At 50.3% G+C, this 27,232-nt stretch overlaps 1 pseudogene; it reads left to right on the forward strand.

Moving 5' to 3' along the window:
- The first annotated feature begins 5,634 nt into the window (after nucleotides 1-5,634).
- Nucleotides 5,635-27,232, forward strand: LOC127030102 (butyrophilin subfamily 1 member A1-like; annotated as a pseudogene).

The raw sequence follows: 27,232 nt of genomic DNA on the forward strand, positions 1-27,232 counted from the left end.
GTGTCGGAGTTCTTTGGAAATCCCTCAGCTCTTTTGTGGTGTTGGGAGTGAATGCTAGACCCTCGGTTAATTACTTTTACCTTACTTCACATGCCTATCTTTTGGACATTAATTTTTGAAGTTAAATTAGATTTTCAAAACCCAGCTTTAAAATGATGTTCATGCCGACAATTGCAATTTAATTGTCTAAACGGGAAATCGATGCCTTGAAATGATGGGATCTAATTTTAAAATTGTATTAAAAATGTGGCATTATAAAGGGGAAATATTTTAAAAGGTTTATCCAGCATCCCCATTACTGTTACCCAGGATTCTGCTTCAAGCAGTAACACAGGAGGGAGGGGGCAATGGACAGATTAGTGTTCAGTGGTACTTCAAACAAAAAGACATTTACTCTTAAATTATCTCGTTGATGCCTAATTGACGATTTAATAGCATCAAGTACATCAAAACTTCGCTGAATAAGCTTGTTAGCATTTCTAAGGGGGACACTGAACATCCCAAACAGTGATAAGTGGTGCCTGCGGGTGGTCGTGCAGGCCTGACTGCGGCAGCTCAGACTCCCTCTCTGTCCCAGCAGCAACGGCTGCTCAACCATTTAAAAAAAAATTTGAGGGCGCTTTTTGGCGCCCTCCAATCTCGGCACCCTAGGCAAGCGCCTAGTCTGCCTAAATGGTTGCACCGGCCCTGCCTACTTAGCAAGTTTGCCTTAGAAGCAGCTCCGGACACACAGAGCAGTTTCAGCTACCTGGATCTCAGCCCCCCCCCGGGCACCAGAGCTGGAGTCCCGCCCCTGGCCCCGCCCTTCCCAAGTCCCGCCTCCTGCTGCCGGGACTATGGAGCGGTAATGCAGGAGGTACCACGTCCTGGAGCCCCGCTCCCGTGTGCGCCTCGGGGCACGGCTTGGGAGATGTGAGTTTTGCAGGCGGCGCTGCCGGTGGCTGGGACCATCTGCAGGGAGCAGCGGGGACCCCCTCCGGGGCTATTTGCTTCCCCCCCCCGCGCCTGCTTCTGTTTTCGGAAGGGGGCGGGGCTAGGGGAGGGGATGCAGCTCATTAGGGTGCGGGGCAGCCGTAGCTTTCAGCTCTGCGGCCGCCGATCCCCGCACAACCGGCCCCGGCGCTACGCCGCCTCCCCGTGTTACAGCTCCTCGGAGGGCGCTGCCCGCCCCAGCCCCGCACCTGCAGTCTGCAGGTGAGGAGGGCCGGGGAGGGGCTGGGGCCGGCGGAGTGGGAATGTGCCGGTCACGCTCACTGCCAAGTGTGAAACCAAACAAGGATGTCTGAGCCCGTCTTCTGCTGCCACGGGCAGCGCCTCATGATCAGCCACTGATCCAGCCGGTGGCTCTGGTTTGTCCTCATTTGCTAACCCTTGGCAGTGGGGTGCGGGGGAAGTATAGACTCTGCAGCTCCCAAAGGAGCCTGCCTGGTGCACGTGTGTGTCACAGACCTCCGCGTAAAGTGAGGTCATTTACACACCAGGTCTTGCCCGCAGCCTCCTGACACCAACGCTTCTGCCCAGATGACCAGGGGTTGGGTTCATTTCAGTGGGATGCCAAACATGTGGAGGATCATTTAAAATCCCAGTGTCCTAGGCCTGTGCCTTCAGTCTCCTGCCCTGCTTGTGCGATCTGACCATCTCCTGGGCGGGCGGGCGGGCACAGGCAGCCATGCACTCGGCCGGCTGCCTTGACTGAGACGGTTTCTGATCAAAGGGGATAGATTCCAGCAGGCTCCTGGGGACTGTCTCGCTGGAGACCAAAGGGCTCATTCAGACAGACATGCTGAAGTTAGCAGGGTGACGAGGAGCCAGGTGGGTTTCTCTCCATGCAGGTGTGTGTGAGGGGCTAGGGAGTGACAGAGGAGAGAGAAGTACCTTGGATTTGCTGTTTCTCTTACTGAGGGCCAACTAGGCGGCATCAGACAGAGCGGAGCTGCAGTGGTGAGCATTGGGATGCCTGTGCCTTTAAGAACCCAGCCCTGGAAGCAGGGCTGCTGCTTCCATTTAGGCGGCCTAGGCAATCGCCTAGGGTGCCAGGCTTATTGGGGGGCGGCATTTCCGGGGGGGGGGCAGGCGGCTCCGGTAGACCTGCCGCAGTCGTGCGGGGCAGTGAGATGGCCGTGTGCCTAGGGCACTAAAAACACTAGTGCCGGTCCTGCCTGGAAGCCCCTGCTGAGGTAATGTCTGTGGGAGGGGGAATAACCCTCTTTCCCCCCCCCCCCCCCGCAGTATTTTTGTGGCATCAGAGCTGGAGGGGAAGGTGCTGGGGTTAAGCCCAGGACTGAAGTGCTGCCAGAAGGTGACTGAGGAAAACCCCGGCACAGATGGGGCAGGGCAGAGGGGGTAACAGTTATCTCCACATCCCTGATTTTGCCCCTCAGCCCTTATCCTAACACTGCCTCCAGCTGCTTGACCTCCTGGGGCCAGTCGGTTTTCACCCCCTGCTCAGACCCTGGCCTCCCTCCCCCTCCAGTTTGCCCCCTTTAGCCCCTGTAAAAAGCCATCTACAGTATCTGGTGCCATGTAAGGGTGGGGTGAAGTGATGCCCTCAGCAGATGTTATTGAGCAGGCTCAGGGCAGTAGAACATTAAGGCCGAAAGCCGTTTTTCACACTGCACCTGGCAGGAAAGTGACTTTGCACAAACAGCTCCTCCTCGCCCCATCTCTGCTCCCAAGGGTCTGAGTCCCAGAGCTGCTGCCCCCACTGGCACCCCCAGGCTCTGCCCCCTGAGTGCCTGCGGGAGCTGAGTCAGCTACGGTCCAGTTCCCGAATTACATTCAGGTCTGTTCTTAGCTCTCTCTTCCTGCCACTGACCAGCTGTTGCTTCCCGCCCAGTTCCCACTCTGGATTTCAGCTCCCCCTCCCCCCACAGTGCCCCCCACTTCCACCTTCCTCCTCCTGTCTCCCCAGGGTAGGGGGCGCAGGGTACTGAAAACTGGGTGGGGCTTTTTGCTGGTGCTCCAGCTGGAGAAAGCTGCGACGGATGGTGCTATGCAGAGGGGAATTACTGAGAACCCAGTGACCCCTGGAGAGCAGGAACAGCAGCTTTGGGGGGGCACTGACACCCCTACACTCAGGAGCAGTGCCAGGGTTTCTGGTGCCCCGAGGCAGAATTCGGGGGGTGGCATTTTGTGTGCTCCCCACGGGGTGCGCGGGAGCTTCCGGTTCTGCTCCCGTCATGCCGCTCCGACGAAATGCTGCAGGCGACAGCGGCAGTCACTGAGCTGCTCAATTGCCTGCCACTGTTTTCCGCAGCACGTTGGCAGAAGGTCCTGCTTCGGTGGCATGACAAGAGCGGAGCCAGAAGCTCCCGCATGCTCTATGGGGAGCGCACAAAATGCCAAATCCCGGCGCCCTCGGCGACCGCCTAGGGTCACCTAATGGAAGCGCCAGCCCTGCCTACACTGGCACCTTCAGCAAACTGCCCCTACCAGGCTCATCCCTGCCAGCTCAGGGCCCTGTGGGTTGGGTTGTTCCTTTAAGAGGAATTTCCTCTCTGCCCCGGTCAGCCAGGGATGCAGACCATTCGTTTCTGAGGCTTTTTGTACTTTTGTTTTTGCGGAAAGTGAAAGGGACAGGAGGGGAGAGTACTCGGCCCAGTCAATTCAGCTCCAAATGTAACAACCACCATGACGAGTCTGGACCCAACCCCCCAGCTTTGTGATGCCCTGTGTGGAGCAGGGGCAGCAGCCTCGGTAAGTGAGAGGGGGATTTATGGCGTGAACTCCCCGTAGGGAGCGACTGCGGGTGTCAGAGACTCTGAAAGCCCCTGGCAGTGACAGGCATGGGTTCAAAGCTTCCTTCTGTCCAGGATTTGGCAGGGAGGGGCACTCTGGGTGCTGGATCCCCTGCTCCAGGGCTCGGTCTGAGACCCGCACACACAGCACTGACCTTTCAGATGAGCTCTTAGCACCAACAGGTCTCACTGAAGGGATTCTTAGGAGAAACTGGTGCCTCCTGACTCTGAATGTAAACCTGGCTGTGGGACTGTCCCTGCCAATTCAGAGATTGCTCTGTTCGTCTGCACACGGACTGGCTGGCAGGGCCACCCAGAGGATTCAGGGGTCCTGGGGTCTTTGGCGGCAGGAGGCCCCCACCGCCATATTGCTACTGAAGACCTGGAGCGAAAGAAGCTCCAGAGACCTGGGCCCCGTGAGAGTTTTCCAGAGCCCTCGGAGTGAGTGAAGGACCCTGCTCTAGGGGCCCTGAAAAACTCTTGTGGGGGCCCCTGAAGGGCCCGGGGCCTGGGGCAAATTGCCCCACTTGCACCCCCCCTCCTGGAGGCGGCCCTGCTGGCTGGCACGGTGCTGGGCTCCCTGTCACTCATTGGTTCTGTTCAGTGATGCCAGCTGTTGATTGGCCAGTAATTGCCATGTGTAGTTTTCCTGTTGTGATGTGGTGTGGGGGGGTGTTATTTGTTTGTGATTCTGCTCCCTTTCTTCCCCTTTATTGTTACATCACTAAACTGATGTTCCAGAGTGAGGGGGTGAAAGACAAGAAGAGAAAAACCTTTGTTGATGTATCATTCCTACCAGCCCCTTGCCAGGCTGTGGGGCCATTGCCCCGAGGGAGGGCAGGTGCTGTTATTGCTGCCACTCACCCTATGGGTGTCACCTGCCCCAAAAGCTCAGTCAGTTGGAGTCACGGGGGAGTGATGGTGGTGGCGGCCTTGAGTCTGTGCCCTGGAGCCTTTGTCTGGCTCCCTTCCTGGCCAGTGCTGGCCACTGTCCCAGGCTAGGGAGAGTCACAGGCACAGTCTGGTTCACGCTGACCACTGCACGGCCTGGCAGGAGCCACACAGCTGGGTGCAGCATGCCCTGAGTGACTAACACTAGTGCAATAAAAACAGCAGTGTAGCAGGGGGTAGCGTGGGCAGTGGCTCCAGCTAGCTGCTAAGTACGTGTCCAGGGGGGTTTGTTCTCAGGCAGGTAACCCGAGCTGCTGCCTGGGTTACCCCAGCTACACCGCTAGTTTTAGTGAACTAGCTTGAGCAGAGCTATCCTGTGTCCGTCTACACCCACGGCAAAGCTCGCTCCCACCAGCAGTGCAGACGTACCCTGAGAGAGATTTAACGTTACGGATCCCAGGGGCACAGAGCCGGGGTGACCCTGCTCAGAATTCATCACGTTTGCACAAGGCTGGAGCCAATGAGGGTGGGTCACCGACATGTAAAATCGCCAGGGCCAGGCACTCATCTGCTCATTGGGAGACCCCAGAGAGCCCTCACCTGGGATAGGTGTGGTCAGACGGTGGAGCCACTTTTTCCCACAGCAATCAGTGGCCATTCATACCACACTGGCTTGTTTTCCTTTATACATCCCATTCGACAGTAGTGCCTAAATGCTCCATTGTTCCAGGCCCTGGACACACCAATAGTCAGAGACCATCCCTGCTCTGGAGAGTTTCTTACAACCTAATAGACCCAGACAGCTCCACAGGTGCAGCCGTGGTGTGAGTGTGGTATGGACTGGCTCCTGGCACAGACCAGGGCTGTGGGGGGAATTCCTTCCCTTCTGGTGTATGTTGGGCAGCAGAGAGGCTCGTTACCTCCTCCCACTGCCCCGTGGTGCTGTCACTGCATCCCTCTCACTCGCTCACCGTCTAGTTTGCTATTTCTCCTGTTCCCCAGACCCAGCTACGATGGCGGGGAAGGTTCCCTTGTTCTCCCCCGGCTCCACAGTGAGCTCTGCTCTGCCTGGCTATGTGGCTCTCTGCCTCACCCTACAGCTTCACAGGCTGGTGTCAGGTAGGAGCTCCGGCCTCCTCGCTGGGTTTGCTGCTGTTCTGTTGTTGTTCACTAACATCCATCTTACATCACTGCCGTGTCTTATAAACCATGTCTGTGCAGCCTGCCTACAGCCAGCAACGTTGAGCAACCACAGGGCACACCTGGGGCCCCAGGAACCGTGTTTGCTGCCCATACACAGTGTTGTTGTCAGGCCTCGCTGCACACACCCTGCTGCTCTGACTAGAAGCTTTTAAGACATAGAACGTGGTGAGCACCATTACAGGGCTCACATATCATTTAAAGGGACACTGTCCAATTCCTGTAGATCACACGGCTGGACTGTGTAAGACACAGATCAAACTCTTAAGCCACAAACAAATCCTGAATCCCTGACTCTCCGGTTATGAAATGAAAACCCACAAGTCACTCACACTGCACTAGGCACATCTGACTAGGGCTGAGAGCGAGACCTCATCTCAAATGGGGATGTGAAGATATTTACTGGCTTCTTCATTCTGTGCCCTTGGTGAAGACCTTATGGTCCCGCTCCACCCCCGGGGCTGCTCCCACAGCTACTCAGGCATTTTGGTTCCTTCTGCTGTGGTTTCCATCCTGCTAATTTAACCAGCGCACTCTCTCTCTGGATGCTGAGTCTCTGCCCTGAGACCCGCCTCCCCCCAGCCTTTTCTGTGCAGTTCCACAATGCCGGTTCTCTGTCCCAGCACTTTTCTATCTGCCGCCTTCTCCCTCTGACCTATAACTTTACCTGCATAAGCAGCAAATAATCCTGTGGCACCTTATAGCCTAACAGACGTTTTGGTGCCACAGGACTCTTTGCTGCTTTTACAGATCCAGACTAACACGGCTACCCCTCTGATACTTTACCTGCATAGTGATGATGATCGACTTTCATATCTTTACATCTTGCAGGCCCTTACACCATCCCTACACCGATTGGAGAGGCCCCCACACTGAACAGCATGAAAAGTCCTTGGTGTATCAGAGAACCTGACCCCCCAGTATCCATTATACCCAAGGACCTCTATTCAGAGATAATAGGGACAGTGTATAATGTTCACATGTGAACTCTGGGTGACCAGTATTGGAACCACATGCAGTATTTTGGGAACTATCAAATTAACATGAATGTGTATTTTTGTACTCCTTGATAAATAGTATCTGTGTGTAACTTTGTGGGCTCAGGACTGTAATCTACTCCATCGGGGAGGATGTGATGTTCTGTAACTCAGGAAACACCCAGCACCCTATGTTCATCCTTGTAAAAATGATTGTGTGATGTCCAATCCAAAGTTTGTCATGTTGGGTGTCTTCAGAAAGCTCAAGATGCACTGAGTGTCGTTGTTATAGTAATGTTATAGTAATTGTTATTACAAGTAAAGTTGTAGTAATATTATAGGTTATAATTTCATGTATGTAGTTATGAGGCTGAAAATGTGTCCTCATGGCTTAAAATGAGCCCTGGCAAAAACTTTCCAAGAGCAGAGGGGCAGTTCACACCTCATCAGGGCAGATATGAGACAAACCCAGCCCAGCCTCCCAGGAACAAAGGACACTGGCTTAGGCAGCAACAAAGGGTCTGTTGGACACTCTAGTTCTAGCCCTTCCTTTAGTCAGTTTGAAACTGCGAAGAGGTGATGCTCACCTGACTCTGAAGGGGGGAGGGGGAACAAAGCCAGGAGTGAAGAAAGGACATGATAAAAGGGAGAGACATTTGCCATGCTCTCTCTCTTCCACCTACATCTACAGACACCACCACCAAGTGACTGACGCGCTGATCAGAGGGGAGAGCCTGCCTGAAGAGCGAGCAGCCAGCCTGTGGTGAGAAGCATCCACGTTTGTAAGGGCACTGAAAATGTTAAGATCAGCTTAGAATGTGTTTTGCTTTTATTTCATTTGACCAAATCTGACTTATTTGCCTTATAATCACTTCAAATTTATTTCCGTAGTTAATAAACGTTTGTTTGTTCTACCTGAAGCAGTGCATTTGGTTTGGAGTGTGTCAGATACTCCCCTTGGGATAACAAGCCTGATACATATCAATTTCTTTGTTAAATTGATGAACTCTTATAAGCTTGCAGCATCCAGCAGGCATAACTGGACACTGGAAGACAGAGGTTCCTAGGCTTGAGTCTGGGACTGGAGGTACTGGCTAGTGTCATTCAGTTGCACAATGCAAGGAGCAGATTACATGCCAGAGGCTATTTCACTAGGAGGGAGGTGAAGCACTGGAATGGGTTACCTAGGGAGGTGGTGGAATCTCCATCCTTAGAGATTTTTAAGGCCCGGCTTGACAAACATAGTGTTTCCTAATATCCAACCTAGACCTCCCCCATTGCAACTTGAAACCATTGCTCCTTGTTCTGTCATCTGCCACCACTGAGAACAGCCAAGTTCCATCCTCCAAGTGCTTCAAAATGGATTTTTTGAGGACCTGCTCCATGATTTTGCCAGGGACTGAAGTGAGGCTGACCGGTCTGTAGTTCCCTGCGTTCTCTTTCTCCCCTTTTTAAAATATGCGCACTACATTAGCCTTTTTTCCAGTCATCCGAGACCTCCCCTGATCACCAGGAGTTTTCAAAGATAATGGCCAATGGCTCTGCAACCACATCCGCCAGCTCCTTTTGCACCCTCGAATGCAGCACATCCGGCCCCATGACTTGTGCTCGTCCAGCTTTTCTAAATCGTCCCCAACCACTTCTTTCTCCACAGAGGGCTGGTCACCTCCTCCCCATGCTGTGCTGCCCAGTGCAGCAGTCTGGGAACTGACCTTGTTTGTGAAGACAGAGGCAAAAAAAGGATTGAGTACATTAGCTTTTTCCACATCCTCTGTCACTATGTTGCCTCTCTTATTCAGTAAGGGGCCCACACTTCCCCTTGGTCTGTTGAATATCTGTTATTCTATGTACCATCATTTCATATGAAGTTATGAAGTATTGCTCTAGGTTTGTTACTGAAATATGTGGTAAGTGGGAGACACTCAGAGCCAGGCTTTCAGTGGCAACAAAGAAGCAAGTGTCACTGTTCAGACAGGTGTTGATGGCCCATCAAGGAGAATCCACTCACCCATAGGCTTCTCAGAGGGCACGCATGCCCAAGTGGCTACCAACCCCCACGTCACATCAAACATTTTTCTAGCACCTGGAGAGAAAATATAAGTGAGGGATGATGACATCACAACTGGGCCTCTCTGCTCCCCCCTCTGAACACGTGCAAGATTGAGGGAAGACAAAGACTTTGAACTGGGGAGATTGGTCCCCGGCTGAAAGGGAATCCAGCCAGTGTATTAAGAACTGTGAGCTGCCTGGAATATCGGTTAGGGTGAGAAACTGCTTGATTCAAATCTTGCCTAATCTGTGCAATTTACACTGTGATTTTATTTCTTATGTAATCTACTCTGATCTCTCTGCCTGCTACTTATAATCACTTACATTCATCTTTCTGTAGTTCAGAGGTTCTCAGACTTCATTGAAGCGTGACCCCCTTCTGACAACCAAAATTACTACATGACCCTACGAGGGGGGAACTGAAGCTCTGCTGCCCTGGTGGGGGAGAGGGAGCGGGAGCAGGAGCAAAGCCTTGGCTTTGGCTTCAGTCATGGATGGTGGGGCCTGGGCTTTGACTTTGACCCCAGGGCCCAGCAAGTCCAAGACAACCCTGGCAACCCCATTAAAAAGAGGTGATGACCCACTTTGGGGTTCTGGCCTGCAGTTTGAGAACTGCTGCTGTAGTTAATGTATCTGTTCTATATTTTACGTAAAATAATGTGGTTTTAGTTGAAGAGCTTAGAGAATTTCAACCACGGGTATTGGAGCCTTCTCAAAAGCAGGAGGGCTGGGGGCCCCCACCACCCGAGGCCCCTTCCTTTCCCCCCAAGGGCCTGCCCTGCTCCTCCTCTTCCCCTAGAGTCCCCACCCCTGGCCAGTCTGGAAGCTGCCAAAAGCATCCCCTGCCCATGTTCCTGCCTCCCAGATCTCCACTCGGTGCAGGTGGAGGGACTCAGGCTCACCACAGCTGCCTGCACAGCTCTCCCCAACCCGGCTCTGGCTGGGGGGCAGGGTCTCGGAGCCGCAGCCCAGCTATGATAAGAGCTGTGTCAGCAGCTTTTGACAGCCATGGTGGACCCTCCACCTGCCTGTAGCGTTGGGGAGTGGGGGCACAGAGAGCAGCCCCTAGCCCATATTCCCATCCCCCAGGCTCCAGTTCCAAGTTGTACCCTGGGGATCCTGTCACAACCACCCAGAGGGGAAATTGCTTAAAGTAGTTCAGACCAGCTCCCAGAAGTCGAAGAGAACAAAGATTTTTTTTTTAAATCCTTGATTTAATCTGGGAAGAGACCTGTGATTTTGGGCTACAAACTGACATGACCTGTTAAGCAAGAGGGCATATACCATTATAGAAATGTTTAAAGACGGCCCTACCAGCAAGTCTCATGTGCCAGATGAGAATCATTTGGTATAAGTGTAATGTGTTCAGACCTTTGATTTACAGTACATTTTCTCTGTCAGACTTTTGCTCTGCTTTGGAAGTTATTCGGTCACTAGTAACCACTGGCAAATGCTGTTCATAACTCTGGGAGAGAAGGCAAAATGCAGGTGCTGGAGTTTTCTCAGGCCTGCTGGGAAAACCACTGTGAATGGCAAGAGAAGGATGTGGATCCCTGCCCAGAGAGAGGTGATGGCTGAAGGCTTGAGACCTAAGGGGAGGAACGTTCCTTGAGTAGACCATAGAGGAAGTCAGAAGCCAACCCTGTGATTCTCTGCACTCCTAGACATGTTGAGAGCACTGCCTGGCTACATGGTGTTCACTGTTAGTACAGGGCGCTCTCTTACTGTATATCTTACTGCTGAATTAATGCCACCTCCAGCCTCTCGCTGATTTAACTTCCATTGTTCATTGTACATTTCACAGCACAGTTCACAGTGATTGGACCTGACCGTCCAGTCACTGCCTCCCTAGGGGGTGAGGCCGTCCTGCCCTGCCACCTCTCCCCCAGGATGAGCGCTCAGAAGATGGAGGTGAGATGGTTCCGATCCCAGTTCTCTGCGTGGTGCACCTGTGCCACGATGGGCAGGATCAGTATGCAGAGCAGATGTTGGAATATCGAGGAAGAACTGAGGGATGACATCACCAATGGGAGAGTTTCCCTGAGAATATGCGATATCTGAGTCTCCGACAAGGGACAGTACACGTGCTTTTTTCAGTCCAGTGTCACTTATGAAGAAGCTTTATTGGAACTGCAGGTGGCAGGTCAATAACTTTTGTGATACTTTGACATCTTCAGCAGGGTAATAAGTGGGGTCAGAGGGGCTACTGCGAGGTGACACCTGATTTATCTTATTCTTGTGGGGCAGCAGCTCTGCTCTGGTTGAGGTTTATTCTAGTTAACTGTTAACAGTTGTTTTTTCTAAGGGCTCTAAACTCCAGACCCATGCTTAGATTGCCTTGAAAATTGCTGTGACTCACTGGACTCAGAGGTAGTATTAGTGGGCTAAATTTAGGGTCATTAGAGCCAGGGATTAATGAGACCCACTGTCATAAACAGATAAGAAAAGTCAATAGCACAGAAGTACTTTATATCTCTTTGACTATAAAGGGTTAACAAGTTCAGTGAGTCTGGCTGTCACCTGACCAGAGGACCAATCAGGGGACAGGATACTTTCAAATCTTGAGGGAGGGAAGTTTTTGTGCTGTGCTGTTAGTTTTGGTTGCTGTTCTCTCTGGGTTCTCAGAGGGACCAGATGTGCAAACAGTTTTCTCTGCAATCTCTTTGATACAGTCTCTTATAAGTTCAGACTAGTGAGTACTAGGTAGATAAGGCAAGTTAGGCTTATGGTTGTTTTCTTTATTTGCAAATGTGTGTTTGGCTGAAAGGAGTTCAAATTGGTATTTTGCTGAAAAGATTTTAATTTGTACTTGAATACTTAGGCTGGGAGGGTATTCCCAGTGTCTATAGCTGAAAGACCCTGTACCTATTCCATTTTTCTTTTAAATTTACAAAGATAATTTTTACTGTTTTTCTTTCGTTTATTAAAAGCTTTTTCTTGTTTAAGAACCTGATTGTTTTTTTATTCTGGTGAGACCCCAGGGGACTGGGTCTGGATTCACCAGGGAATTGGTGGGGAGAAAGGAGGGAAGAGGGAGAGAGAGGCTGATTTGTCTCTGTGCCAGGATTACTTTCTCTCAGGAAGAGTCTGGGAGGGGGAAAGAGAAGGAGGGAGGAAGGTGAATTGTCCTCTCTGTTTTGTGATTCAAGGAGTTTGGATCACACAGTGATCTTCCAGGGTAACCCAGGGAGGGGAAGCCTGGGAGAGGCAACGGTGAGGGAAAGGGTTTACTTTCCTTGTGTTGAGATCCAGAGAGTCTGGGTCTTGGGGGTCCCCAGGCAAGGTTTTGGGGGGACCAGAGTGTACCAGGCACTGGAATTCCTGGTTGGTGGCAGTGCTACAAGTTCTAAGCTGGTAATTGAGCTTAGAGGAATTCATGCTGGTACCCCATCTTTTGGACGCTAAGTTTCAGAGTGGGGAATTGTACCATGACACCCACAGACACCAATAAAAAGTCAGGTGATATTAACAGGTAGTTACTACAATGTTTTTGTGCACACCAGGGTGCCAGACGACGGCTCTGATCCTCCTCTCACTGATGCCACCAGCCGGGACTGATCTCGGCTGGTGTCTGGCACCCACGATGGTACAGAGAATCCTGTAGCCCACTGCCTGGTCTAAGAGTGGGAGAGTTGAGGAATTGCCCCCCAGGACAGGTGAAGGCAGGAGGTCTGACCCCCTGAAGGTGCTGCCAGACGGACGAGCCAGGGGACAGGTGTAGCTAGGTCTGTGACCGTGATATGAGGCATAGGTCAGGTGGAGCGAACACCAGACTGCTGATAATCCCCATGGCAAGAAAACGCCCCTGTGCACTTCTGCTGACACACCTACAGACCTCAGCACTGAAATGAGAGACATGTGAGATCCCTCTCCCCATATCACAGTGACAGCTCTGTCAGCCTGCTTGAATGAATCCCTCCCCCAGTCACTACAATGACTCCAAACACGGGGAAGACAGTGGGTGGGCAGGCAGACAGATGCTGGAATCCAAATCCGAGAAACACAACACAGCGGTGGCACCTTCCCATGGCCCTTCCTCACGTCTGTGTGTTATGGCACCACTTTTACTGAGTCATGCCCAGCACCTATTGCCAGCCCAGGAAGCAGAGTTCAGGTGGCAGGGCTGGGACGCTGTGCACCGTTACTGTGTATCTCTTGGGTTTCAGAAAATAAAGTTTAGCTGCTCTCTGGTGGGCAGCCTGAATTCTGCACCGACAAGTATTTTGTGGAGCACAGCGGGGTAATTCCCTTCCACCACAAGGGCACTTGTTCCAACTCCCCCACTCCCCCAGGGTAAATGCACACACCCCAGAATAGTACCACAAATATAGGAAAGGGAAATATTGACTTACAGAAGGATGAAGGTAGAAAAACAACAGGGGAGAATATCGTGGGAACAGCAAAATGGGGTTAGATCCAACAGCAGGACCCACAGGCCTGGTGGTACCACAATACGAGAGGGTAGACGCTGAGCACTGCAGCTGCATTCAGAGTTCAGGGATCCTGGGCAAAGTTCAGTCCAGCTGTGAGTCTTGAGTGCTCCTGGTTGTCTTTGGTGCCAGTGAACTTTCCCCAACAAACCCCTTCGGTGCCCTCTTCTGTCGCTCTCAGCAAATCCCACAAAGCAACCACTTCCCCATTTACCTGGCTACAGCCTCCCTCCTTATTCCTAATGCAGGGTCACCAGCCCCAGTAAAGGGTGATGTGTTCTTCCTAAAAGGCGGGGGGGGGGGGCTATGAGGCCCCATCCCCTCTGTGGCCCTGCCCCTGCCCCTCTCTTCTCCCTGAGGCCTCAGCCCTTGGCTAAGCTGGAAGCCAGAAGCTGGCGTAGGGAAACTGGGCTCCCCCATCTGCCCGTGGTGGGGGGACCCAAGAGCAGCCCCCTGCCTATGTCCCTGCCTCCCCAGCCCCCACCCAGTGTAGGTTGTGGGGATGTGGCCCAGAGCTGGCCGGGCTCCAGCTTCTGGCCTGGCTGGGGGGGCATGGTCTTGGGGGGAAGGGGAGGGGCAGGGGTTCGGCCCATACTGAAAAGTGGATGGGCCAGGCCCCCTGCAGAATGCCAGAAGTGGGTAGCAGAAAATTTGGTACCTCTGAAAGCAGGGAACCTGAACTCCCTTAAAATGAGTTTTTATTAGTGAATTATTCAAGGCTTGTTTACATATACATGTGCACTGATTTCAATGAACTAGTGCAAAGCCCTCTGTGGACACTTACATGGGTTTGGAAATGGCTTATACTGATTTAGCTTGAGTCAATTTCTTCCTGATTGCAGCGTCCACACAGGAATTTGCACTTGATGAACTAAATCACTTTAACTAAACCGGAGCAAGAAAAAGTCCTGACATTAACATTAATTTTACTGTGTATCAAATAAGAATCTGACCAAATTAACTGACCAGCCACACCCATGGACTCGCATTCAATTATTAGTTTGATAGGAAATGGCTTTTGATAACAGTGTAATAAAGCTTTTGGCTCATCACTGGGCACTGTAGGATCATCAACAGTAAATTTATTTCTTCTGTAGGTTTGGGCTTTGATCCTGACATCTCTGTAGAGGGACATCGGGACGGAGGGATCAAGGTGGTGTGTCTATCATCCGGATGGTACCCAGAGCCTGAGGCTCAGTGGAGAGATCTCCAGGGGCAGCTCTTACCATCAGCCTCTGAAAACATATCTCAAGAGGCCGGTGGCCTGTTTCAGACAGCGATTGCCATTGTTCTAACAGAAGAGTCCAACCACAAAGTGTCCTGCTGTGTCAGGAACCACCGACTCAACCAGGGGAGAGAGTCAGCGATTTCCATAGCAGGTCAGTGCCTGTCCATGCTGCACTTGGATAGACTGAGATGCTGCAGATGTGGGCAGAGAGTATTTATCATTGTGTTTCCTGTGTATTGGCCTTTGCCTTCAACATGCTGAGCACTTCTTAGTAACTTCTGAGCAACCTTTGTTCTCTTTGGATATGCCTACACTAATTCAAAATCCACTGATGGACCATGCCAGCTGACTCAGACTTGCAAGGCTTGGGCTAAGGGTAGCTTAAATTGCAGTGTAGATATTTGGGCTTGTGCTGGAGCTCAAGCTCTAGAACCCTTTAAGGTGGAAGTTGTGCCTGCTCCCTTAGGGAGCAATCCCTCTCTGTTTTGGATTCTTGTGTGTTAAGGTTTTGGATTCTGAGAAACAAAGTCATTTTACACTTCAACCTTCAAGCAAAAGTATTTGTGTGTGTGTGTGTGTGTGCGTGCGTGTGTGCGTGCATGCGCGTGCTGTGAACATCACAGTTCTCAATGGGGGTGATGGAGAAAATTCTTTTTTTTTTTTTTTTTAAAAGGTTCACCAGCCTGTAACTGTCAGGATCATCTCTGGAGCCTAACTTCAGTACCAGATAAATAGATTGAAACTATAGTAAAGAACAGAAAAATTGGGCACATATGTGAACGTGATTTGTTGGGGGAAAGTCAACATGGCATTTGTAGAGGGAAATCATGCTTCGCTAATCTATTAGTATCATACCTTTAGTCCCAGATTTGGACCTTAGCGTCCAAAATATGGGGGTTAGCATGAAAACCTCCAAGCTTAGTTACCAGCTTGGACCTGGTACTTGCTGCCACCACCCAAAAAATTAGAGTGTTTTGGGGCACTCTGGTCCACCTGAAAAACCTTCCCTGGGGACCCCAAGACCCATATCCCTTGAGTCTCACAACAAAGGGAAATAATCCTTTTTCCCTTCCCCCCTCCAGGTGCTCCTAGAGAGATATACAGACACAAGCTCTGTGAATCTACACAGAGTGACTCCCCCTCTCCGTTCCCAGTCCTGGAAACAAAAGCACTTTCCTCTTCACCCAGAGGGAATGCAAAATCAGGCTAGCAAATCCAACACACACAGATCTCCCCCTGATTTCTTCCTCCCACCAATTCCCTGGTGAGTACAGACTCAATTTCCCTGAAATTTCCCAGTAAAGAAAACTTTAACAGGTTTTAAAAAGAAAGCTTTATATAAAAAAGAAAGAAAAATACATACAAATGGTCTCTCTGTATTAAGGTGACAAAATACAGGGTTAATTGCTTAAAAGAAATATGAATAAACAGCCTTATTCAAAAAGAATACAAATCAAAGCACTCCAGCACTTATATTCATGCAAATACCAAAGAAAAGAAACCATATAACTTACCATCTGATCTCTTTGTCCTTACACTTAGAAACAGAAGATTAGAAAGCAGAAACTACTTCTCCAAAGCTCAGAGAAAACAGGCAGACAGACAAAGACCTCAGACACAAAATTCCCTCCACCCAAAGTTGAAAAAATCCGGTTTCCTGATTGGTCCTCTGGTCAGGTGCTTCAGGTGAAAGAGACATTAACCTTTAGCTATCTGTTTATGACAATTAGACTTCTTTGAGGGTGTCAACAAATGCGTGGAAAAGGGTGATCCAGTGCACGCAGGGTACCCAGAGTTTCAGAAAGCCTTTGACAAGGTACCTCACCAAGGGCTCTTAAGCAAAGTAAGCTGTCATGGGATAAGAGTGTTATGCTTATAGAAAGCAAACGAGATCTTTTTCAGGAGAAAAGGCAACACGCCGTGTTTGTTGAGAATACGACATAATAAATTAATGCATGTCCACGCATACACACACAAGTCTTGCTGACGATGTTATAGTTACCTAGGCTGTAGCTTGAGGCAATGTAATGACCGGTTAGATTGGTCTCAAGTGGAGAAGCCAGGTCCTTGTTGGTCACGAACCGATGCTCCCACATGCTGGCAAGATGAATCCAAAGCTTTATGGCAAACACCCCTGGTTTTATTGTGCTTTTCACCCATTAGAGTTTATGAGTTTTGCACAGTCAGGTTATAATCAGTCCCATGACCAGTCCTTTGGTCTGCATCCCGAGGCCAGGGGGCCCCAACATTCCCAGGAGGGAAGGTCTGGATCTCCACAGCCACATTATTTTATCTTTGTGGGTGTTTACTTTTAGCTTCAGGGTCATCAGGATTGCTCTTTCCAATACGCTTGTGGTGTCTTCAAGTCTCTTCACTCCTCCCTTGAGCATCTGGCTCTAGAGATGGCCTTCACACTTCTCTTCTCATACACTCCTTCACATGCATACCAACAGATTTCACCCGTTGGTTACCCTTAAAGCATACTATTGGTTAGTAATGCAAAAATATTACCTTTACTTAGGCCTAAATGCCCATATATTTTCTTCCTGCCTCAAGAGCGGGGTGAGCACTGAACCTCTTATCCGATGTGTGTCTCCCAACAGTCTTTGAGCACTCCCCCTGCTATTCAGAAATGGGGGCTGGCAGGGTGCAAAGTACAGACAAAGAAAAAGCATGAAAAGAATTGAAAGGCAATCTGAATGCAAAAACAATCTAAATGCCATATATGAATTCTTACGACCATTTACTTCTCTACTTCATATCATGACACAATTTACTATCACATATTATCATATATGAATTAATTAGGCCACTAGGTGACAAGATGGAAGCTTCTCTCATGGATCAGTATCTGGTTAAAAGACAGGAGACAAAGGGTAGGAATAAATGGTCAGATTTCAGAAAGAAGAAAGGTAAATTGTGATGTGCCTACAAGATCTGTACTGGGACCAGTATTGTTCATCATACTCATCAATGATCTGGAAAAAGCGGTAAACAGTGAGATGGCAAAACCTGGAGATGATACAAACCTACTCAAGACAGTTAGGTCCAAAGCAGACTGTGAAGAATTACAAAGGGATCTCACAAAACTGAGTGACTGGGCAACAAAATGGCAGATGAAATTCAACGTTGATAAATACAAAGCAATACATATTGGAAAACATAATCCTAAGTATATATACAAAATTATCAGGTCTCACTTAGCTGTTACCACTCAAGAAAGAGATCTTAGAATCATTGCAGATAGTTCTCTGAAAACATCTTCAGCAGTGGCATTTAAAAAAGTGAACAGAATGTAAGGAACTATTAGGGGGTAGATAATATACTCCTGAGGGGATTCTGCACCCCAATGGGGGCACATAATTCATATGGCCTGCATTTCTCTGTGCCTTCCGTGCAGAAAAATGAAAAAAAAAAAAAAAAACCTGCCAGGGCCAGGGTCACAAGCTGCTTCCCAGGCAGCCCAGGAGGCAGTGCGACAGTTCCAGTGTGCCCTGCTGGTGCAACCTCAGAGACAAGGGAGGGAGCAGTGCTAGGCATGCGTGCCTGTGTGATCACCTGCGGCAGGTGTATCTCCGTATGTCCCAACAAGCAAGAGCAAGAAAGAGGTCCCTCTCTCTGCAGCTCCCTGGCATGTAAGGGTCAGGCTTTTTATTAGGCAGGAGGCAGGCTAGGCAGCCTGCCTGAGTTAATTGAGCTCATTCTCAGAGGCACTGTGTAGTGTGGTAGAGTTGTTGAAGTTGCAGTTGATGGGTAACTGATCTCATTCTCAGAGGCAGAAATGCAGCAGCGGGCCCATTGTTCTTATTGTTAGTTAACTGTTCCCATTCTCAGTCATTTCCCCCAGGAGTATAAAACCTGTGAAACTTTTCAGGCCCCTACATTGGAACAGAGTCTTCTTACTTCTAAATGACAGGAAAGGAATCCTGGAGTTAGGGAGATCTATGCGCTTTGTCACTTTTTTCCTGTGCCAAAGTGGCACAATGGGGTTAGATTATAGCTCAGGATATTTTGTACTTACCCATTTAAAAAAAAAAGAGAAGAAGATTTTGAAGGCAGATAAAACATTCACCAAGCAGTCAATAAAATGTCAGGACAATCAGAACGATGCATTTCCCAAAGTGCCATGCCAGGTCCAGGACAATTATTAGCAAAACTGTACTACTTTCATGTGGGAAAGTCTGAGCAATTTAAAATGACATTCTACTTTTTCGTTTGTTTTTTTTGCTGTTTGGTGTTCTATAATGTAATTTAAATGGAAATGCAGGATTATAACTGGAATGCAGGGTGTTAGTTACCAAGTGTTTGTAACTTCATTTTCATGTGTTTAGGAAATGCTGAATAGTTATTGTGACTTCTTTCTGTATTGTATTTTAATTAACTTACCAAAACAATTGAAACTGGTGTGATTATATTGCATTATTAATTCAAATAAAATATGCAGAATTTTGCAGAATTTGGGAGCACAGAATATTGAATTTTTTGGCACAGAATCCCCCCAGCAGTAATATAAGCAGACAATAATATCATAATAAATATATATAAACCCATGATACACCCACACCTTGAATACTGTGTGTAGATATGTTCACCCATCTCAAAAAAGATCTATTAGAAATGGAAAAGATCCAGAGAAGAGCAAAAAAGTGATTAAGGGTATGAAAGTCTTAAGGGTATGGAACAACTGGAACTGTTCTGCTTGGAAATGAGATGACTAAGAGGGGATATGATAGAGGTCTATAACATTTTGACTAGTATGGAGAAAGTGAACAAGGAAGTGTTATTTAACCCTTCACATAACCCAAGAACCAGGGAATGAAATTAATAGGCAGCAGGTTTATAACAAACAAAAGGAAGTACTTCTTCACACAACTCACAATTTGTGACACTCCTTGCCAGCGGATGTTGTGAAGGCCAAAACTATAATGGAATTAAAAAAACAACTAGATAAGCTCATGGAAGATAGGTCCATCAATGGTTATTAGCCAAGATGGGCAAGGATGGAGCCCTGTGCTCTGGGTGATCCTAAAACTCTAGCTGCCAGAATCTGGGAATGGGTGAAAGGGGGATGGATCACTCAATGATTGCCCTGTTCTGTTCATTCCCTCTGAAGCACCTGGCATTGGCCACTGTCAGAAGACAGGATACTGGGCTACATGGAACATTTGTTTGACCCAGTATGGCCATTCTTATGTACATATTTGTTTCCAAGTCAATGGCACTTTCTCTTGCAGAGCTGTTTTTCCCAAGAGTCAATCCCTGGAGGGTGGCTCTGGGTCTGATCTTGCCTCTCCTGGCTGTTCTCATTGTCCTGGCTGGTTACTGCTTCTGGAGGCAACACAGAGCGAAAGATAAAGTGACAAGAGGGAAGAAAATGAATGAATAATTAATTTATAATGTATCAGAACCCCCCAGAAGGAGATGTTTATTTTATGTGCTCTGGACTATGGAAAATGATAGGATGCGCCAGGATAGAAATGAGGTTTGGGGACCTGCAAGTCCCTCTGTGCTAGAAGAGGGTGCTCTGGAGATGACCTCACTGCAGCACTCTTGCAGAAGTAGCCCCGAGTTACATTATCCAGAGCAGCCCAGGACAGGAGGATGTCAGGAATGCTGAAAGTCACCTTAGCTCTAATAGGCTCTGAGGCTGCAGGTTCCAAGCACAGAATCTCACCATGAAAATTTAGATCGTGTGAAGCAAAATTATCTGGCTTTTTTTTTAAAACTAGAGGGTCCCCTACTTCATTGACTATGTAGGCTGAGTCCCTCACCCCACACTCTGGTCAGAACCCTGTTGATTTGCTGAAAATCAGAAAACAGGATAAGAAATGGTTACTACTGTAACAGTGCTGCTTCAAGATGTGATTCACACACATATTCCATCTAGTCATGTGTGGGACAAGCACATTGAAGCTGGGGAATTTTACCCAGTAGTACCTGTGGAAGGGCAGCCTTTGTGTTTCATGGTGATGGCTCCTTCCCTGGCTAAATGAGGCAACGCTGCCCCGATTCACCTTGGTTCCTTCACACTAAGCACCCAGATGCTGGACTCTGATGCAAAGGAGATGGGAAGTGGGTCATGGAGTGTGAATCATAGAATATCAGCATTGGAAAGGACTTCAGGAGGTCATCTAGTCCCACCCCCTGCTCAAAGCAGGACCAACACCAACTAAATCATCCCAGCCAGGGCTTTGTCAAGCCTGACCTTAAAAACCTCTAAGGAAGGAGATTCCACCACCTCCCTAGGTAACCCATTCCAGTGCTTCACCACCCTCCTAGTGAAATAATGTTTCCTAATATCCAGCCCAGACCTTCCCCACTGCAACTTGAGACCATTACTCCTTGTTCTGACATCAGGTACCACTGAGAACAGTCTAGATCCATCTTCTTTGGAACTGCCTTTCAGGTAGTTGAAAGCAGCTATCAAATCCCCCCCCTCACTCTTCTCTTCTGCAGACTAAACAATCCCAGTTCCCTCGGCCTCTCCTCATAAGTCATGTGCTGCAGCCCCCTAATCATTTTTGTTGCCCTTTGCTGGACTCTTTCCAATTTTTCCACATCCTTCTTGTAGCTTGGGGCCCAAAACTGGACACAGTACTCCAGATGAGGCCTCACCAATGTCGAATAGAGGGGAATGATCACGTCCCTCGATCTGCTGGCAATGCCCCTACTTATACAGCCCAAAATGCCTTTAGCCTTCTTGGCAACAAGGGCACGCTGTTGACTTATATCCAGCTTCTCATCCACTGTAACCCCTAGGTCCTTTTCTGCACAACTGTTTCCTAGCCATTCAGTCCCTAGTGTGTAACAGTGAATGGGATTCTTCCATCCTAAGTGCAGGACTCTGCACTCGTCCTTGTTGAACTTCATCAGATTTCTTTTGGTCCAGTCCTCTAATTTGTCTAGGTCCCTCTGTATCCTATCCCTACCCTCCAGGGTATCTACGACTCCTCCCGGTTTAGTATCATCTGCAAACTTGCTGAGAGTGCAGTCCACGCCATCCTCCAGATCATTAATGAAGATATTGAACAAAACCGGCCCCAGGACCGATCCGTAGGGCACTCCGCTTGATACCAGCTGCCAACTAGACATGGAGCCATTGATCGCTACTTGTTAAGCCCAACGATCTAGCCAACTTTCTATCCACCTTATAATCCATTCATCCAGAATACTGTGGGAGACCGTATCAAAAACTTTGCTAAAGTCAAGGAATAACACATCCACTGCCTTCTCCTTATCAGGGCCGGCGCTTCCATTTAGGCGACCTAGGCGGTCGCCTAGGGCACCAGGATTTGGGAGGGCGGCATTTTGCCACCCGCGGCGGCAATTTGGCAGTGGGGGGTTCTTCTGTGCTCTGGGTCGTCGGCGGCAATTCTGCGGCGGGTCCTTCACTCTCTCCGGGACCCGCCGCCGAAGTGCCCCGAAGACCGGGAGCGTGGAAGGACCCTCCCCCCCGCCGCAGAATTGCTGCCAACGACCTAGAGCGTGGAAGGACACCTGCCTAGGGCGCCAAAAACCCTGGCACTGCTCCTGCTCCTTATACACAGACCCTGTTATCTCATCATAGAAGGCAATCAGGTTGGTCAGGCATGACTTGCCCTTGGTGAATCCATGCTGACTGTTCCTGATCGCTTTCCTCTCCTCGAAGTGCTTCAGAATAGATTCCTTGAGGACCTGCTTGATTCTAGAGGTCCCATTGAAGCTGCTAGGACTGTGTTAAGGTACCACAGAGGAACTGGCTCTCAGACTGGAGGATGGATGGATGAATAAGCCTATGGCATTAGAGAAGACTGATCTCCTGTGAATGGGGGATGAAATACTGATATCGTTACTTTGTGCACTCTCAATGAGCTATGCACAAGATCTGATGGCTAATGGTGTAGCAAAAGCTGTGAGATGTCCTGGATAGAAGCCAGCATCAGTTGGATTCCGTGGGACAACAACCACACCAAAAAACGCGTCCATTTCACTGGCTAAGCCGGGGTTCTCAAACTGGGGGGTTGGGTCACGAGGTTATTATATGGGGAGTCGAGAGCTGCCAACCTCCACCCCAAACCCCACTTTGCCTCCAGCATTTATAATGGTGTTAAATATATAAAGAAGTGTTTTTCATTTATAAGGGGGGGTCGCACTCAGAGACTTGGTATGTGAAAGGGGTCACCAGTAAAAAAAGTTTGAGAGCCACTGCTAGGCTATTCTGGTAGAAGGCTTTCTACTGAACAATACTCTTCCTCCTCATTCAACCGTGAAGCAGCTACATCGCGAGATGCAGATTGCTGAGCGCGGGATGCAAGGAGTGACCATGATTCTTTGAGAGTAGGTTGGGATGGAGAGGAGAGGGTACCAGAGAGGCTGAACTGGTAACGTGAGAAGGTGGGAGAACCAGCACTGCCTCGGCCATGCCAGGGAAATTTGAATAAGCTTGCCATGACCCGCTCTCAGTGATGATTAGGATTGGAGGAAAAGCATACAGGAGAGCTGACTGCTGGCTGGGTGGAAGATGTCAGACAGGGAGCCCAGACTCAGACACTCTCACCCCTACCTCAAGAGCAGACAGCATTTCCTGTTGTCCCTTATGGTGAACAGGTCAATTGTTGGGATGTCCCACACTGCAAAAACGACACTCACATTACTAGGCTTCAGAGACCACGAGTGGTTTAGGGGAAAATTCCTGCTGTGATGTGTGCAAGATGATTCTGAACCCTGGGTAAGTGATCAGCCATTGGAGTGATACAATTGTAGACCCAGAACTGCTACAACCTGATCTCCTCAAGGCAGAGCATCCTGGAGCATGCTCCCCTCTGCCTGTTCACATCATATAGTGTTGTTGGTAAGTATATGAATTTTTGACCCCCTGATGTGGGGGGGTCTGTGTTTTACTTGAACAAGAAACTCAATTTCCACTAAAGTTAGGCTTTTCCAGTTTTCTTATGTTTACCATAATCACTCGGTTCTGCCCATTGACGCCTAGAGCACTCCCGGAAATGTTGGAATTGATCAAATATGGTTTTCAAAAAGCTATTGAATTACAGACAAAGACATAGAAATGCCATTGAGTTGAGTGTAGGGTCTTGTTTCACTCAGCCACCAATAGTGGATTTTCATGAGACTGCCTTAACTTCAAGATAGACACATTTATTTGATGATTATCATCTAGATAGCTGTAACAGGAACAGGCCTTTAAATATATACAGGTCTGTCTCATCTTACGCTGGGGTTACGTTCTGCAGTCAGCACGTAAAGCGAAAATCGCATATAGTCAAAATTACATTGAGTGTAATGGCAGGTGGGATCGTCCACACTACAGAAACAGTATTTAAATTGTTATTTTTCTCTCTCTTTTGTTTTTTTGGTGCCGACCGCATTGTAACGTTCATGGGAGACTACGGGCCTACCCAGAATGCTCTGCAAGAACGAGGCCCACACACACTGTGAGTTATTGGCTTTAATGAAGGTAACGTGACACATCCGCAACGGGGACTCCGGGCATTGCTGTCACGCAGGCGGGGAACCTAGCACCGAAGCTCAGCTCGGCCTGGGTCGGAGTCCAAAGGCGGGACTGGGAGCATACAGCTATATAGACACAATACAAAAGCAACTCATACGTATGCAAAAAGGGACTTCCCACAGGCTATGTCCGCCCCTTGGCCAAAGGCCAGGGACTGTCCACGGGCGGTGTATGCCCTTTGGCCTAAGGCCATACAAACTGGTTTCAACCAGTTAAAAGCAAGTTATAACTGGCATGCCATGTCCTACAATGACCGGCCACTTAGCAAGCAGGGGCTTTCCACAAGGCTGCTGAGAAAGCGGAAATACCCTAGCTAGGCCGTGACCCAGTCTTCTGCAGTCCCCTACACCCATAAAGCTGAAATTGTGCTTGTTAAATGTGCCTAAGATGTGACAGACCTGTGGCCCTGTTCAGCAAGGTGGTTAAGCACATGTTGAACTACAAGTAAATCTCTCCCTGCTCAGAATGTGCAGAGTGTTTAGCTGCATCAGGCTTCAAACCAGATGTGTTTAAGAACACAGGAATTTGCCAGAGTAAGTCAGACTGGAGGCTGCCTTGTCTGGAATCCTGTCTCTGACAATAGCCACAGTTTCTCAGCCATGATTGTATTTTAGTCTCTCATACCATGATGACTGGGTTTCCCTATAATCTTCTGTGAGGAATTTTGCAAAGACTGTTTGGAAGTCCGCATAAATTACCACCTCACCTACTTTGTCTCTTGTATATCCTAGACCAGGGGTCTCAAACATGTGGCCCAAGGGGCTCTTGTGTGTGGCCCGCCAAGCTCCCTGCACCCCCCACCCCTCTGCCTAGCCGCAGCGCCGCAAGCCTGGTGCTGCTCTCTGAAGCAGCTGGCAGCATGTCCCTTCGGGCTGGAGGCAGAGGGCTCCTGCATTGCCTTCTTCCAGGCACCGCCCCCGCAGCTCCCATTGGCTAGGAACAGGGAACCGTGGCCAATGGGAGCTTCGTGGGAGGTATCTGGAGGAGCGGCAAGAGCAGCAGATGCACAGAACCCTGAGCCCCTCCCCCTCCCCCAGGGACACGGTTCCAGCTGCTTCCTGGAACGGAGCTGAGCGGTGCGGGGCCAGAGGCCAGGCCAGGCAGGCAGGGAGCCTGCCCTGGCGCACCGCCGCCACCCCGGAGCCACTCTAAGTAAGTGGTGCCAGGCTGGAGCTTCCACCCTGAACCCCTCCTGCACCCAGCTCCCTGCCCTGAGCCCCCTGCCGCATCTCGCACCCCTCCTACACTCCCTGCCCTGAGCCACCTGCTGCACCCTGCACCCCTGCTGCACCCAACTCTCTGCCCTGAGCCCCCTGCTGCATCCTGCACCCCCTGCCCTGAGCCACCTGCTGCACCCTGCACCCCTCCTGCACCCCCTGTCCAGAGTCACCTGCTGCACCCTGCACCCCTCCTGCACCCCCTGTCCTGAGCCCCTTGCCGCATCTTGCACCCTTCCTGCCCTGAGCCACCTGCTGCACCCTGCACACCCTGCCCTGAGCCACCTGCTGCACCCTGCACCCCTCCTGCAACCCCTGCTCTGAGCCACCTGCGGCACCCTGCACTCCTGCTGCACCCAACTCTCTGCCCTGAGCCGCCTCCTGCACTCTCTGCCCTGAGCCCCCTTCTGCATCCTGCACCCCTCCGGCACCCCCTGCCCTGAGCCACCTGCTGCACTCAACTCCCTGCCCTGAGCCCCCATCACACCTCCCTGCCACACCCCACACCTCTCCTGCACCCAACTCCCAGCTGCACCCCACACCCCTCCTGCACTCCCTGCCCTGAGCCACCTGCCGCATCTCGCACCCCTCCTGCACTCCCTGCCCTGAGCCACCTGCTGCACCCTGCATCCCTGCTGCACCCAACTCTCTGCCCTGAGCCCCCTGCTGCATCCTGCACCCTCTGCCCTGAGCCACCCTGCTGCACCCTGCACCCAACTCTCTCCCCTGAGCCCCGTGCTGCACCCCACACCCCTCCTGCACCCCCTGCCCTGAGCCTGCACCCCTGCTGCACCCCCTGCCCTGAGCCTGCACCCCTGCTGCACCCAACTCTCTGCCCTGAGCCCCCTGCTGCATCCTGCACCCCTCCTGCACTCCCTGCCCTGAGCCTGCACCCCTACTGCACCCAACTCTCTGCCCTGAGCCCTCTGTTGCATCCTGCACCCAACTCCCTGCCGCATCCCACACCCCTCCTGCACCCAACTCCCTGCCCTGAGCCCCCTGCCACACCCCACACCCCTCCTGCACCCAACTCCCCTCTGCACCGCACACCCCTCCTGCACCCAACTCCCTGCCCTGAGCCCCCTGCCACACCCCACACCCCTCCTGCACCCAACTTCTTGCCTTGAACCCCCTGCCATATCCTGCAGCCCTCCTGCATCCCAACTCCCAGCCCTCAGCCCCCGCCGTACCCTGCATCCTTTCTGCACCCCCTGGGTCAGCGTTGGGGTGGGGGCTTCAGGGAAGGGGTAGGAAGAGGTGGAGCCTAATGGAAGGGGTGGAGTGGGGGGCAGGCCAGAGGCAGCAAGGTGGGGTGTCAGTGATGTGGCCCTCGGGTCAATGCACTAGTCCTCATGTGGCCCTTGTGGTCATTTGAGTTTAAGACCCCTGTCCTAGACCCAACGTGGCTACAACAACATTGCAAAGACAAACCCATTCCAGAGGGTTCTCCTTTGACTGCTATTTTATTGACATGCTCAAAGAATTCAGATAGATTTGACGAGACATCATTTTCCTTTGTAGAAGCTCGGCTGGTGAGAGGTTAGACTCTCATACCTTTATCCCTATTTTAGAATTTGATTTTAGTTATTGATTCGAACCAGTTTACCAGGTGTTGAAGAAAGGCTCACTGGGCTGTAATTCTGTATTTCTTCCTTTCCAGCATCCTTTGTTGCCCAGGGGGCTTCCTTGCTTTAAGGTCTTTTTCACTTGCCTCTCTTCTGCACAATAATGTGACACTGACTCGTTTCTCTGTGTTCAATTTTCAGACAAACTCCAGGCTGAGCTCAGTAAGTTCCATTCCCCCCAGTACGACCTTTGTGTGACATTGTCTCCTGCTCAGTGTGTCTGTGTCCAGGGGCATTCTCACCCCTCTGTTTGTGTTTGGTTGCAGGGTGGAGAAGCGCCCAGATCTACACAGGTACTGTACATACCTCTGGTATTTTATCTATGGTGAGACCCACCTCCCCTGGGAGCTGTCTGCTCCTTTCCCTGTGA

Source organism: Gopherus flavomarginatus, chromosome 10 (assembly GCF_025201925.1).
Source record: "Gopherus flavomarginatus isolate rGopFla2 chromosome 10, rGopFla2.mat.asm, whole genome shotgun sequence".
In the NCBI taxonomy this organism is placed as follows: domain Eukaryota; kingdom Metazoa; phylum Chordata; order Testudines; family Testudinidae; genus Gopherus; species Gopherus flavomarginatus.